At 41.5% G+C, this 14,743-nt stretch overlaps 1 protein-coding gene across 1 annotated transcript in view; it reads right to left on the minus strand.

Annotated features, from left to right (window-relative positions):
- nudt12 (nudix (nucleoside diphosphate linked moiety X)-type motif 12) overlaps window positions 1-9,743 on the minus strand; it is a 52,747-nt gene extending 43,004 nt beyond the window's left edge. Inside the window, exon 1 of the mRNA XM_034171158.1 lies at window positions 9,727-9,743. The gene's annotated coding sequence lies outside the window, so the exon portion shown is untranslated. The remainder of the gene's footprint in view (window positions 1-9,726) is intronic.
- Between the last annotated feature and the right edge of the window lie 5,000 nt (window positions 9,744-14,743).

Raw genomic sequence — 14,743 nt, forward strand, 5'->3', positions numbered from 1 at the left:
TCACTAGTTTTGTCTGTGTTTGTTTGTGGAATTGTTCATTTTTTTCTATTTGAATATTTTGTGTGCTGAATTAAAAAACTTTGTCACTTTGTCACATTTATTTGTAAACACCAACATGTTACACTGATTCACTTGTGTTGGTTTTTACATAGAATGAATGAATCAACCAATCAGTATGAGCGGAGTCTTAGTTACCCATAATCCCCTTTGAGCATCTGTGTGTTAATGTTCAAATCTTCAGAATTAGTGCATTATTTTAAAATGAACAGATATGTGTTATATATCACTTTGTACATTTTAAGACTTTACATTAATGTAGTTATTAGATCCAGGATAATTTTATTTTTAAAGCAAAACCATAATTCAAACCTGCTTTCCATTTCAAGACCTCTGCCTCATCGTGGGACCACTGTATCCTGTCAGGGTAAATGATGCTTTCCTACAGCAAGGGGCAGAGTGCACAAAGACAAGCGCTGGCTCATTGGCTGTTTGGGTTTGTGATCGCCATTGGTTCTATTGGAAGCTTTGGCGGTGCTTAAACTCAAAATCAGCTTCTTAGTAGCTGAGAGCGTATGGGAGGCAAAATTTAAAGTTATTTGTTATCATTATCTGTAGCTTCCGATACATTTTTAGGCAGTTTATCGGTTTAGCATTAAAAAAAGATAACGTTTCAGTTATCTGATTACCAGTTATTGAAGCTAACTTTTTGGTTAGCTGTGCCCACCACTGCTTATGTCCCTCTTGGCCTTTATTTAACACAATTATGACAGAGTTTGAGAAGTAAGCGAGGAACTGCAGCAGCAGCCAGTTTTTTTTCCTTGTTCACATGTGCGCGCGCGAACGAATCATCCGTGAAGATAATTTTATTAACTACACATATGTATAATAAAACAAAGGTGACTGTTTTATAACAATTATGACAGAGTTGGAAGGGAGAGCGAAGAACTGCAGCAGCAGCCAGTTTTTTGTTTTTTTCACGCGAATGGGACAGGAGGTCCTCAAACTGGGTCCTGGAGAGGCGGACGTACAGCTGAAAGCGGCCATCATCCAGATGCAGCTCCTGCAGCAAATGATGAATCTCCCTGAATTGGGAACATCTCATGAGGATGTTGTGAACCCAGGGATGGTGCCGCTGGCGACGTTTGTTAGCTTTCCACAACAAATAGAGCACAGCAACTTGCTCTGTGTGAGCAAGGTCCACCATGTTGACTTGACGGCAAGCGGAATGGAAGCTCCTCCTATTTGATGATGCACTGGGGCGAATTTTCGCAGCAAAAGCAGAGTGACACACCGGGCGATGGTGGCGCGTCCCTCACCTGGCGATGGATGTGAATTTGTGGTGTCCGGTGTGAACGCGGCATCACTGCTCTTCATGTAGGTTTTATGAGACGCCTGTTCTGTCACTGATATTTGCAAAGCAACTGTGTATTTATTTCAGCGAACGCACTGGGGGAAGCCGGAGGCTCCATTGTGACCTGCCAGAACATGTCCTGTGAGGCTTCATCACAGCGTTGCTCTGCGCCATGCAGCTCCACCACGACGCGTGAAATTCCTCCGCTCCTCTTTCCATGACAAAAACTCCTGTAACAGTGGAATGTGCCGTTCATTTCCAAACTGTATGCTGTGTTTTGTCCAGGACGTCCTCTGAGTAGCACACGAATTGCGGAAGACGTGGACATCAGCACTTTTTTGGCACACTGAGACAGACGTGCGGAGGAATTCTGCGCGTCGCAGTGGAGCCGCATGGCGCAAAGCAACGCCGTGATGAAGCCTCACAGGACATGTTCTGGCATGTTCAGCTCATGCACAATTTCTCGGTTAGTCACACGACTGAAAACCCACCGACAGCCATCTGAAAGCCATCTCAAAGCCGTCCTGTGAGACCAACACGGAGGTGGTTTTGTCCCGCGCCATGAACGGCATGGTGGAGCATCCGTCCGCTTTTCTTTCCATGAAGAAAACTCCTTTAACAGTGGAATGTGCCGAAAAAGTGCTGATGTCCATGCCTTTTTCCTTTTTTTGTGGAAGTCAGACGACATCCCGGATCAACAAAGCCTTCACGTTGGAAATGATCTGGTTGATTCAGCCTGTCGATCGGCGCTTGGAGCACGGTGCGCTCTCAGCAGCTGTGGGCGGTCTTTAAACCAGCTGGAGCACTCCTTAATCTGAGTAATCCCCATAAAATGGTCCCTGAAAGCCAACACAATTTTCCGAAAAGGTGTCCACCTGGAGGTCTCTCACAGTTTCTGGAGAAAATTGATGCAGCAAAGCTCCAAATAGTTCAGACATTTATTCGCAATAAAAATCCGACGAGAGGGGTGGACTACTGATCACACAAAGCCTACTTGCAGGCGAATGATGCAACCGACAGGCGTGAAAAAAACTCACGCATGCGCACAAAGGTTCAAGCTTGGCTGATGCAATCACACATGATTCAAATCCATATGTTTTTGCAAAAAATAAAAAGGTCCGATACTTTTTGGACAGACCTCGTATATCGTTACCGTGAAGGGATTCAATTTATACCGTGATATGAATTTTAGGTCATACCGTACAGCCCTACCGCTGATGTGGAATAAATAAAAACAAACACACACAAAAAAAAACATACCACTCACGGGATTCATACATGCACTTTACTGATTGCCAGCCTGAAACTTTACCGCTGAGCTACCGTCACTGGCCTGTAAGTGGGGAAAATGCCTGAACTCAACAAAGAGGTGGACGTATTTAAAAAAATAAATAAATAAAACATACACCATTAAAAAAAAAAAACAACAGCATTTTATATTGAATCCCTCTTATCAAATGGGCAATACAAATATGATCCATCTGTTCCTCTGTAGATGACCCATAGTCATGAAATGACATGAATGCATGGCTGTACAGTGCGAGCGTTTTGCTCACATATTGCACCTAAATTTGATTGTGTGAGGAAAAAAAAAATAAAACGGGCGCACGTGTGCGAGAATGTATTTCAACCCTTTCATTCGCATTTTGCTCCTAAAATAAATACAGTGGTCCCTCACTAACGCGGTTCACCTTTCGCGGCCTATCGAGCCGTCCTGCCGTCATTTGAACGTTCAAACTTGGATAAGACGGCTGATTAAAACGGTGGTCGTCTTGTTCAAAGCCGTCTAAAATGCGCAGTTTACCGGAGGAGCTGTGTGTGTGCGCATGCGCAGAGTCAACTCGCTGCAGACTGCGAACGGAGGCACGAGACGTTACATTCTGCTGAGATCCATCAGTGCACGTGACACAGCGAGTGCGGAGCAAGGAGAGAGGATTTTAACCCGAGTGAACATAAAAAAAAACAAAACAACAAAAAACTACTTTTCTTTTCTCTGCTCTTTCTCTACCGGTGTTTTTCTGATGGCACCATCCTGTTCACACCATGTGCACGTCGTATACTGAATTTATGAGATCATGAGATGAAATAAACGGTCAAATATCCTTAAAAACATCCTTAAAAAATGAGAGTATATGAATGAACTGAGGAAAAATTACGCAAACACTGGATAAAAAAATAAAACCCTGCTGCAGTGATGTTCAGAGGCACAGATCACAAAAAGCAGGTGAGAACTCTGAACTTTAACAGCTGCTATTTTCCAAAGGTATTTATTTGTTCAATCTTAAGCGATGAGGAGAAATAAATGACTTCATCACACTAAATGACCTGGAGTCAGAATAAAAATACAAGCTGCTGATTTTGTTATTTTCCAAAGTTATTACAACCCCTGGCAATAATTATGGAATCACTGGCCTCGGACGATGTTCATTCAGTTGTTTAATTTTGTAGAAAAAAAAAAGCAGATCACAGACATGACACAAAACTAAAGTCATTTCAAATGGCAATTTTCTGGCTTTAAGAAACACTAAGAAATCAGGAAAAAAAAAAAATTGTGGCAGTCAGTAACGGTCACTTTCTTAGACCAAGCAGAGGGAAAAAAATATGGACTCACTCAATTCTGAGGAATAAATTATGGAATCACCCTGTAAATTTTCATCCCCAAAACTAACACCTGCATCAAATCAGATCTGCTCGTTAGTCTGCATCTAAAAAGGAGTGATCACACCTTGCAGAGCTGTTGCACCAAATGGACTGACATGAATCATGGCTCCAATACGAGAGATGTCAGTTGAAACAAAGGAGAGGATTATCAAACTCTTAGAGAGTAAATCATCACGCAATGTTGCAAAAGATGTTGGTTGTTCACAGTCAGCTGTGTTTAAACTCTGGACCAAATACAAACAACATGGGAAGGTTGTTAAAGGCAAACATACTGGTAGACCAAGGAAGACATCAAAGTGTCAAGACAGAAAACTTAAAGCAATATGTCTCAAAAATCGAAAATGCACAACAAAACAAATGAGGAACGAATGGGAGGAAACTGGAGTCAACGTCTGTGACCGAACTGTAAGAAACCGCCTAAGGAAATGGGATTTACATACAGAAAAGCTAAACGAAAGCCATCATTAACACCTAAACAGAAAAAAAACAAGGTTACAATGGGCTAAGGAAAAGCAATCATGGACTGTGGATGACTGGATGAAAGTCATATTCAGTGATGAATCTCGAATTTGCATTGGGCAAGGTGATGATGCTGGAACTTTTGTTTGGTGCTGTTCCAATGAGATTTATAAAGATGACTGCCTGAAGAGAACATGTAAATTTCCACAGTCATTGATGATATGGGGCTGCATGTCAGGTAAAGGCACTGGGGAGATGGCTGTCATTACATCATCAATAAATGCACAAGTTTACGTTGATATTTTGGACACTTTTCTATCCATCAATTGAAAGGATGTTTGGGGATGATGAAATCATTTTTCAAGATGATAATGCATCTTGCCATAGAGCAAAAACTGAAAACATTCCTTGCAAAAAGACACATAGGGTCAATGTCATGGCCTGCAAATAGTCCGGATCTTAATCCAATTGAAAGTCTTTGGTGGAACTTGACGAAAATGGTCCATGACAAGGCTCCAACCTGCAAAGCTGATCTGGCAACAGCAATCAGAGAAAGTTGGAGCCAGATTGATAATGAATACTGTTTGTCACTCATTAACTCCATGCCTCAGAGATTGCAAGCTGTTATAAAAGCCAGAGGTGGTGCAACAAAATACTAGTGATGTGTTGGAGCGTTCTTTTGTTTTTCATGATTCCATAATTTTTTCCTCAGAATTGAGTGATTCCATATTTTTTTCCCTCTGCTTGGTCTAAAAAAGTAACCATTACTGACTGCCACAATTATTTTTCCTGATTTCTTATAGTGTTTCTTAAAGCCAGAAAGTTGCCATTTGAAATGACTTTAGTTTTGTGTCATGTCTGTGATCTGCTTTTTTTCTAGAAAATTAAACAACCGAATGAACATCCTCCAAGGCCGTTGATTCCATAATTATTGCCAGGGGTTGTATAAGCTGCAGCTATATGTTTTATTCATTTCAAAGTGAGTTACCTCTTATTTTATTCTGATTTATTTATACAAAAAATATGGGGAGTCAAATCAGCCTGCATTATTCTGTTCAGTTTATATCAGTTTTCCTGCACATGTCCAGGTATTTTTTCCTCTTTATAAGAGTTTGGTGATTGCATTTGCGCCACAAAGTTTTAAAACACAATAAAATGTTCACACTTTTCTTTAAAGCAGTTCTGTAATTTCAGAAATGCAACAGAAACAACCACAAATCAGAAAAAGTTGGGACTATAAGTAAAATGAAGATAATAATAAAAATGTTGCAGAGTTGTGTCTTGGTGGCTTCCCTCACTTGTCTCCTTCCAGCATGGACATTTAGTTTTTGAGAACTGCCTACCTGACACAGATTTACTATAAAGTACCACACTGTTTGTATTTCTGAATGATTGATGTAAATGAAGTCTAAGAAATAGTCACTGATTTGGAAATGTTCATGTTTTCATCCCGACGTTTCTCTGAAAATGCTGCAGACCTTAATTTAGGAAATTCTGTATGATCCGACTAGTCGACTAATCGCAAAAATAATCGTTGACTAGTCGACTATCAAACTAGTCATTTGTGTCAGCCCTATTTTCAAACCATCTCCCGAGATTTTTGAAAAAGGGGGTAGTTTTCGTCAGACCCCAGTAAAAGAATCAAATTATAAAAAAAATATCGTGCAAAAAAAGCCCATGATAGGGGGTGATTGTCTGAAGGTTTTCCCTAGATAGGGGGTATATTTTCAACATGGGGAACAAGCATAGGTACCCCCTTGAATTGGGGAGTGGAGGGGACCGGGATTTTTCTACTCAGGTTTGAACTTTGAGAGTGTTTACACACAAGAGAAAAGTGAGAAAATGTTCATGCCTGATTGAGAAAAGTGTATAAAGTGTATAGTGAGGGGTTTTACAGCTTTAAAAGCTTTACGGCGCTGACTGGAAAATCACTAAGGGCCCTTGGGCAAGGCCTTTAATCCCCTATTGCTCCCGGTGTGTAGTGAGCGCCTTGTATGGCAGCACCATGACATCGGGGTGAATGTGAGGCATAATTGTAAAGCGCTTTGAGCGTCTGATGCAGATGGAAAAGCGCTATATAAATGCAGTCCATTTAAAACGTCTATAATAATTGTAAAAAAATAACGCTGGCCACTTCGCAGATTTCACCTATCGCGGGCTATTTTTAGAATGTAACTCCCACGATAAACGAGGGACCACTGTATATCCCATAGAGAAAACCATTCCCACATCTGTACAAATCAACAAGAGTGTGTGTGTGTGTGTCTGTGTGTGTGTGCGCTGTGGACTGTTGGTTGAATGTAGCTAAGCGTAGCAGGCGACCTGAGTATAAAAAGTGGGACGGGGATGTTTTGTGTGTGAGGGTTTAAAATAATACAAGAAATACACAGCAAAAAGTAATGAAATGGACAAAAGCAATGATGTAAATGATAGAAAAGGAAGTAAAAAACAATGAAATAAATACAACATTAGAATCATATAAAATGTGCATGTGTGTGTAGAAAAGGTACTCTCTGTACAGTATGTGTCTTTGCGTTAATAATAAAACTGTATCACGAAATTTCACAGTGCTCCTAAATTTTTTCATTTAGGAGCACCTGTGCTCCTAGTGAAAAAGCTAAGCATACAGCCCTGGAATGAGAAGCAGTTTACTCTTCTCATGTCCACATCGGCTGGCACATGTGCAACCGGCCCGTGCATATGTCCTGCCCAACACGCGTGTTTTGTGGACGGTGCGCCAGAACTAACACCACGTCATATGGAACAGAGCTCACATGGGTGACGTGAAAGTCAGATCGCCCGCTGCGTGTTATGATCTAATGGTCCGTTTCAGCCTGGGGGCAGCCTATCAATGGGCTGCAGCCCACAGCATATATCGCCACAGCGATATGTTTTTATTTATGTCCATGTAATGACAGCAAACAGACACACGTGCTTCACAGTGGGCAGTTGTTAGTCTATATCTGACCAAATACAGTACGTGTAGTTCAGCTGGGATGTCCAGAATGACAGATCTCCACAGCCACTTCAGTGGGCGGACACACCTCCTGTCAGTTCAGCGCACACACCAAAGCCACACTCGTGGAGAACTTAGACAAATTTCACTGTCAGCACGACAGTGAGTGTCTGCAGACTGTTGTTGTGCCAAGAGTGTGAATGGCCAATACAAGCGGTGTTAGATGTTCGAGTGTGTCAGCTGGAATTTGGCCAATACCCGCCGCAAGAGGGATCGATGAGCTCGCACAGTGTCTTTCAGCCGCTGTGCGCAAATAGTTGTAGCAACAAGTGTATGAGGCATTCGAGGCATGGATAAGCTTAAACGTTCTGCACACGATTCCTGCTTCATGCGTACTTTGACCAAACTTTGCACTATGTGTGAAAGGACCCTAAAGCACATTTTACTAAACTAAGGAGTTGTAGTATGATCAAGAGGAAATGGTTTGTGAATGCTGTGAGTTTGGTGTGACTACAACATGGTACGCTGTAACGACTGCTCTTTTTATTACTTATTTTAATGATTACTAAAATTACAATTTTGCACATTTTTCCACACTGAGTGCTGTTACATAACTAGCAAGAGACCACTGATGTGTGCAGCAAATGTTGTCACTACACCTTATAACAATGATGCTATTGAAAATTTAAACAATGAAAAATTCTCCAAAATTTTTCTCAATAACATTTTTCCAAACTGAGTGCTGTTGTGTAACCAGCAGGGCCCCACAAATGTGTGCAGTAAATTTTGTGCCACCAGACCTTAACATTGATGCTTTTGAAAATTTAAAAAAAAAAAAAAATCCAAAACGTTTCTTTCTATCATGAAGTAACTGCCTGGTCCATTTCTCTGCATGTTCTGTGTCATTTAATAGGCTTATAGGGACATGTGTTTGTGATTTGGATCAATGAATAATGAACACAGGTGGAATAAAACGTACTGACAGAGCAAGGTGACAGATTATGTTGCCCTTTGAAAGATGCCGACAACAAATCATTCCCAGACCCAATATCCAAATTTGACTCCGGCTGGCTGGATGAAAGGAGCAGTATGACTTGATGGCCACACACAAATTAGTGATTTGCGGACGTTCATGCTGGATTTTACGGTCGCAAACTGAGTTTTAAAATGGATATTTGGGACCGTAATCCAGCATGAACATCTGCAAATCAGACACAAGGGGGTTATTCCCATTCTAATCCAGTTTCTTCATTTGAATGGTTTATTTTTCTGTAAATAATTCTGTCTGCGAATCATTGTGAAAGGGTGTAGTTGGCTCGTCAAAGTTTACCGTCGCAACAGCGTCTTCATGCCAAATTGGAAATTCTGTGAGCAGACCCACAGATTTCTCTATCTCGTCAGCTGCATGGAGTTAAATCCACGGTAAATCTATCAGTCAATCCAGTTAAATGCATTTCGGGATCCTTGTCGCTGCACTAGTTGCTGTCGGTCTCAGGTGACAGCGTCATTGTTGACACCTGTGCAGCAACGCGGTCAGGGGGTGAATTAACACATCAAATGTGAAACAGTTTTAATATTTTGCCACCGTCAACACGATATTTTATGGTCTGAAATCTCATACGATTAACAATCAGATTTGTAGAAAAAATGTAATTGGATTAGAATGACACTTAAGCCACTTTGACACCGAGCATTTAACCCGCGCACTGACATGCAATTCTCCAGTGTTATACAAAATAATTATTTCAGTACTCATTTGATCTGAGAGATTGGCTGATAAAACGATTTCTACAGCTGCAACTTTTCTTGTGCGCTTCATGAGGTAGAGAAAGCGCAGGATAATCTCAAGGGTAATTATAATATTTATATTCTAATGGCTTGGCAAAACTGTTGCATTTTCACTCCTTATAAGCATCTGTAAAATTATGTTTATTATGGACTTAGTTGTTTAACTGACGCTGTCGCTGACCAACGGAGGGTCCAGTTTAGTTTTTATACCTCTCGACCTTTGAACCAAACAGGTCGCGCATGCGCGTTCCCAGAGTATTAAAAAGCATTTTAGTTTATCATCAAGAAACAAAATGCCGCAATACTACGTGATTCGTAGCTAAAATACACATATAATGGAACATAAAATAATAAATTCTTTCAGGCAAAGTGTCAATCTTTAAGTGCTCACCCTCTTTCCTTCACTTTGCCAACACAAACGTGACATTTTAAGCCCGAGCCTCTGTACGACCACTAATTAGCTCAAACATGCACGTTAACAAGAAAAAAAAAAGCAAAAAACTTATCAAACCTCAACTTAGTGCGTCTTGTTCTGCGTCAGTCTTCCTCTTCTCACACTCACTGACAGCGCCAACACAGAGCGCTAGTACACGACCGCCACCACCTGGACAGGAGTGTATATATATATATATATATATATATATATATATATATATATATATATATATATATATATATATATATATATATGTGTGTGTGTGTGTGTGTGTGTGTAACAGATGTAGTAAATGACGCTGGAATTTTTTTGTTTTATTTTATTATTGTTGTTATTATTTTTCATTTTTATTCTGTGGCTAAAGGATATAAACTTCACCAAAATCCTTTTTGTTATTATTATTATTTTTGTTTCCAAGTTTCTTCCAATTGTGTTGAAAGCAACATATTAGGTTGCGTTTTACTCCCCCTACTGGCTGTTGACGGACATGATGCGTCATTTCCTGTCCCTCGTCAGTCTGCACTGAGCTCGACTGGGGGAGGTCTGTTGATGTGGAGATTGAGCACCTTTGACCACAAATTTATTTTGCTCTCAACATTGTTACAGAATAAACCTGGGTTCTTCAAGTCGTGCCAGTGTTCCCTGTTTGAGTCAGCACCTGAACACAATGCAGTGTAGCTGGACGTGAGGGACGTACCAGCTACATTGGTGCCCTGACCTGGATGTCACTTCTTCAGATCATCGTCAGTGTGATCGCTGGTGGTTGCTGCAATAAGTAGGACGTTTTTAAAGACAATGATGCAGTAAAGGGTTCAGATACATTTCAGAAATAATGTGATGAACTAGAAATGTGTGAATAGTGAGTGTAAAAAAAATAAATAAAAAAAATTCTGTGTTCAGTTTTGCTATTTTGCTTAGAGTGATAAGTAATAAGGGCTTGGCTTATTTTTTTTTTTAGGTATTTCATCTGGTTAAAATGGCTGAGGGTAAAGATACAACCCCTGGCAAAAATTATGGAATCACCAGCCTCTGAGGATGTTCATTCAGTTGTTTAATTTTGTAGAAAAAAAGCAGATCACAGACATGACACAAAACTAAAGTAATTTCAAATGGCAACTTTCTGGCTTTAAGAAACACTATAAGAAATCAAGAAAAAAAGATTGTGGCAGTCAGTAACGGTTACTTTTTTAGACCAAGCAGAGGAAAAAAATATGGAATCACTCAATTCTGAGGAAAAAATTATGGAATCACCCTGTAAATTTTCATCCCCAAAACTAACACCTGCATCATATCAGATCTGCTCGTTAGTCTGCATCTAAAAAGGAGTGAGCACACCTTGGAGTGCTGTTGCACCAAGTGGACTGACATGAATCATGGCTCCAACACGAGAGATGTCAATTGAAACAAAGGAGAGGATTATCAAACTCTTAAAAGAGAGTAAATCATCATGCAATGTTGCAAAAGATGTTGGTTATTCACAGTCAGCTGTGTCTAAACTCTGGACCAAATACAAACAACATGGGAAGGTTGTTAAAGGCAAACATACTGGTAGACCAAGGAAGACATCAAAGCGTCAAGACAGAAAACTTAAAACAATATGTCTCAAAAATTGAAAAATGCACAACAAAACAAATGAGGAACGAATGGGAGGAAACTGGAGTCAACGTCTGTGACCGAACTGTAACAAACCGCCTAAAGGAAATGGGATTTATATACAGAAAAGCTAAACGAAAGCCATCATTAACACCTAAACAGAAAAAAAACAATGTTACAATGGGCTAAGGAAAAGCATTCGTGGACTGTGGATGACTAGATGAAAGTCATATTCAGTGATGAATCTCGAATCTACATTGGGCAAGGTGATGATGCTGGAACTTTTGTTTGGTGCCGTTCCAATGAGATTTATAATGATGACTGCCTGAAGAGAACATGTGAATTTCCACAGTCATTGATGATATGGGGCTGCATGTAAGGTAAAGGCACTGGGGAGATGGCTGTCATTACATCATCAATAAATGCACAAGTTTACGTTGATATTTTGGACAATTTAAAGGATGTTTGGGGATGTTTCAAGATGATAATGCATCTTGCCATAGAGCAAAAACTGCAAAAACATTCCTTGTAAAAAGACACATAGGGTCAATGTCATGGCATAGGGTCAATGTCAACGAGTAGATCTGATTTGATGCAGGTGTTAGTTTGGGGGATGAAAATTTGTCAGATGTCAAGGAGACACCACACTTCAGAGGTGATGGAACTGATCGACACACTATACACGAATGGGAAGAAATAATGGGTATTTACTTGAAGAAAAGGGGTATCCCACCACATGAGCACTCCCAAGAAATAATGTCAAGATTGATAGGAAAGGCTAGAGATGTTGTCAAAGTCACTCTGCACAGCATCCCATCTTTAAAGCCCACTGAAGACACCAAGCTTGTATTTGACATCCTAAAGCAACATTTTAGTGAAGTAACATATTCCACTATGCCTCTAGCGGATTTTTACAACACACTCCCTTTGGCGGGGGGAAAGCCCAATGGATTATTGGATTCACTTGAACAAAGCTGTGGACGTGGCAGATGAGTGCTTAAGGAGACAAGGGCAGAACGTTGAAGACCCTTCTCATGAAGTAACAATGATGTTTGTGAAACATTGCCCCGACCCTGCACTATCAAGTGTTCTGAAATTCAAAACGGCTGAGAAGTGGACAGCAAATGAGATCCAGGAACACATTGTTGAACATCAGAGAGAGGCCAGGACAAAGGCCCAAAGTAAAACAGGCTGGCAAATACCAACAAAGCAGGTTGGTGTACACGCCCAAACCTTAGTCACAGATGTTGATAATCGGGCTGAAAGTGTCAAGGAACCAACCTGTGACCAGAATGCAATGGGACCATCATCCATCTCTCAGACAGAGAATGTTTGCATACAGTCCCTTATTGTCTTGCTGGATCGCATGTTGGAACAGAAATCAGTCAGCATCATTTACACCTCCAGGGAGGGGACAAGCAAATTCCTCTCAAAGAAGATGTAAGGTCTGCCAGTCTATCGACCATTCAACAACCATGCACTGTAGGCAGGAGAACCTTTGTATGAGCTGTTACATGCCTGGCCACTGGAGGAGAGAATGCCAACAGGCCAAGCCGAGAAATAATCCATTGCCACAGCCCAGGGATGGGCAAGTTGGAATGGATTTAAACTAGGCCGCTCACATTTGGAGAGGGGATGTGTGGGCATTAAAGGACCAACCCTCGACGGAGATGAAGACTTGAAGGAGGTGTATGCCAAGGTCTGTAAAGCAATGCCAGACAATAGCACCGTAGTCATTCAAAATATCCACAGAGTTGAGCCCTATGGTGAACTATTCCATGCCCCAGTGATAAGTGGTTCTACCCAGCTGCAAGGGTTGCTTGACACAGGATCCATGGCTTGTACAATGAGTGAAAAAGCAGAACAGAGACTTTTATCAGAGAACATTTTGACACAACAAGAGTTGACAGAGCGTATCATACTAGTTGGCTGTGGAGGACAACAAGTGAGTCCTAAGTGCATGTATGATTTGGAATTGAGCTTGTATGGGGTGAAATGCATGGTGCCAGTCTTGGTGGTAGCTGGCCAAAAGGATGACATCATCATTGGCACCAACATGTTAAAGTATGTTTTTCATGAACTAAAGAATGATGACAATTACTGGAAACTTATCTCATGCAATGTGCAGGAGTCCTCTGAGGGTGAGCAACTTTTAGAGATGATGGCCAATCTCACGAGGTGGAGAGGAACAGAAGCACCTGACAAGGTTGGTACAGTCAAGCTAACTCGAGCAGTGACTCTGCTTCCCAAACAAGAGTACTTGCTATGGGGCAAGCTGCCAAAAAATGCTCCTATGTCACCGGGGAGCACAGTAGTGGTTGAGCCTACCTCAGTCAAGTGTGTCCCTCGTGGTATAATGGTGGGCAGAGTTGTTACACCTTTATGGGGAGATGGTTGGATTCCCATGAAAGTTACCAATTTTACAGAAAAGCCACTCACTCTCAGAAGAAACTGTAAGCTGGCAGATGTTTCGCCCTGTGTTGCAGTGGAAAATTTTACGCTGCTCCAAGGCTCTTGTCAAAAAGAGGATGTCATAGAGAAAGCAGTCATTGAAAAACACAGTGACCATGCAGACTTGAAGCAGAGACTGCAGAATGTGGGCCTCAGAGATCTTGACATTGACAATTGCCAAGTGAGCCCCTCTACCAAAACCCAGTTGGTAGAACTGCTTGAACAATACCACAACGTTTTCTCAAAACACCATCTAGACTGCGGAGAAGCCAAGGATTTTGTGCACAGAATCCGGCTTACGGATGACCGCCCATTCCACCTTCCGTATCGGAGGGTGCCTCCAGCTCACTACCAAAAGTTACGCCAAGTACTCACTGAGATGGAAGAGGAGGGAATTATTCGAAAGTCAGTGAGCGAATATGCTTCTCCACTCGTGATGGTGTGGAAGAAAAATGGAGATCTCAGGATATGCACAGATTTTCGCTGGCTGAATGCCAGGACCATCAAAGATGATCATCCCCTGCCCCATCAGTCGGACTGTTTGGCAGCCCTTGGTGGAAACACTGTCTTCAGCACCATGGACCTAACATCGGGTTTCTACAACCTACCCATGCATGAAGAGGATAAGAAGTATACCGCCTTCACAACACCACTGGGCTTACATGAATATAACAGAATGCCCCAAGGCCTTTGTAACAGCCCGGCCTCTTTCATGAGGATGATGCTAAGCATTTTTGGTGACCTAAATTTCAGTAGCTTGCTGTGTTACCCTGATGATCTCTTGGTCTTTGCCCCCTCTGAACAGGAAGCCCTCAGCAGGCTGGAAATTGTCTTTAAGAGGCTGAAAGAGCACAATCTGAAGTTGAGTCCAAAAAAAATGCCACCTCTTGCGGCGGTCTGTGAAATTCCTTGGCCACATTATTGATGGTGATGGGGTAGCTGTCGACCCGGAGAAAGTTGAGATCATTGTCAAAATGTCAAAGAGGGACCTAATGGAGGAAGATGGTTGCACACCTTCAGTTCGAAGAGTGAAATCATTCTTGGGAAT

The sequence above is a fragment of the Thalassophryne amazonica genome, chromosome 5 (genome assembly GCF_902500255.1).
Source record: "Thalassophryne amazonica chromosome 5, fThaAma1.1, whole genome shotgun sequence".
Taxonomy (NCBI): Eukaryota; Metazoa; Chordata; class Actinopteri; order Batrachoidiformes; family Batrachoididae; genus Thalassophryne; species Thalassophryne amazonica.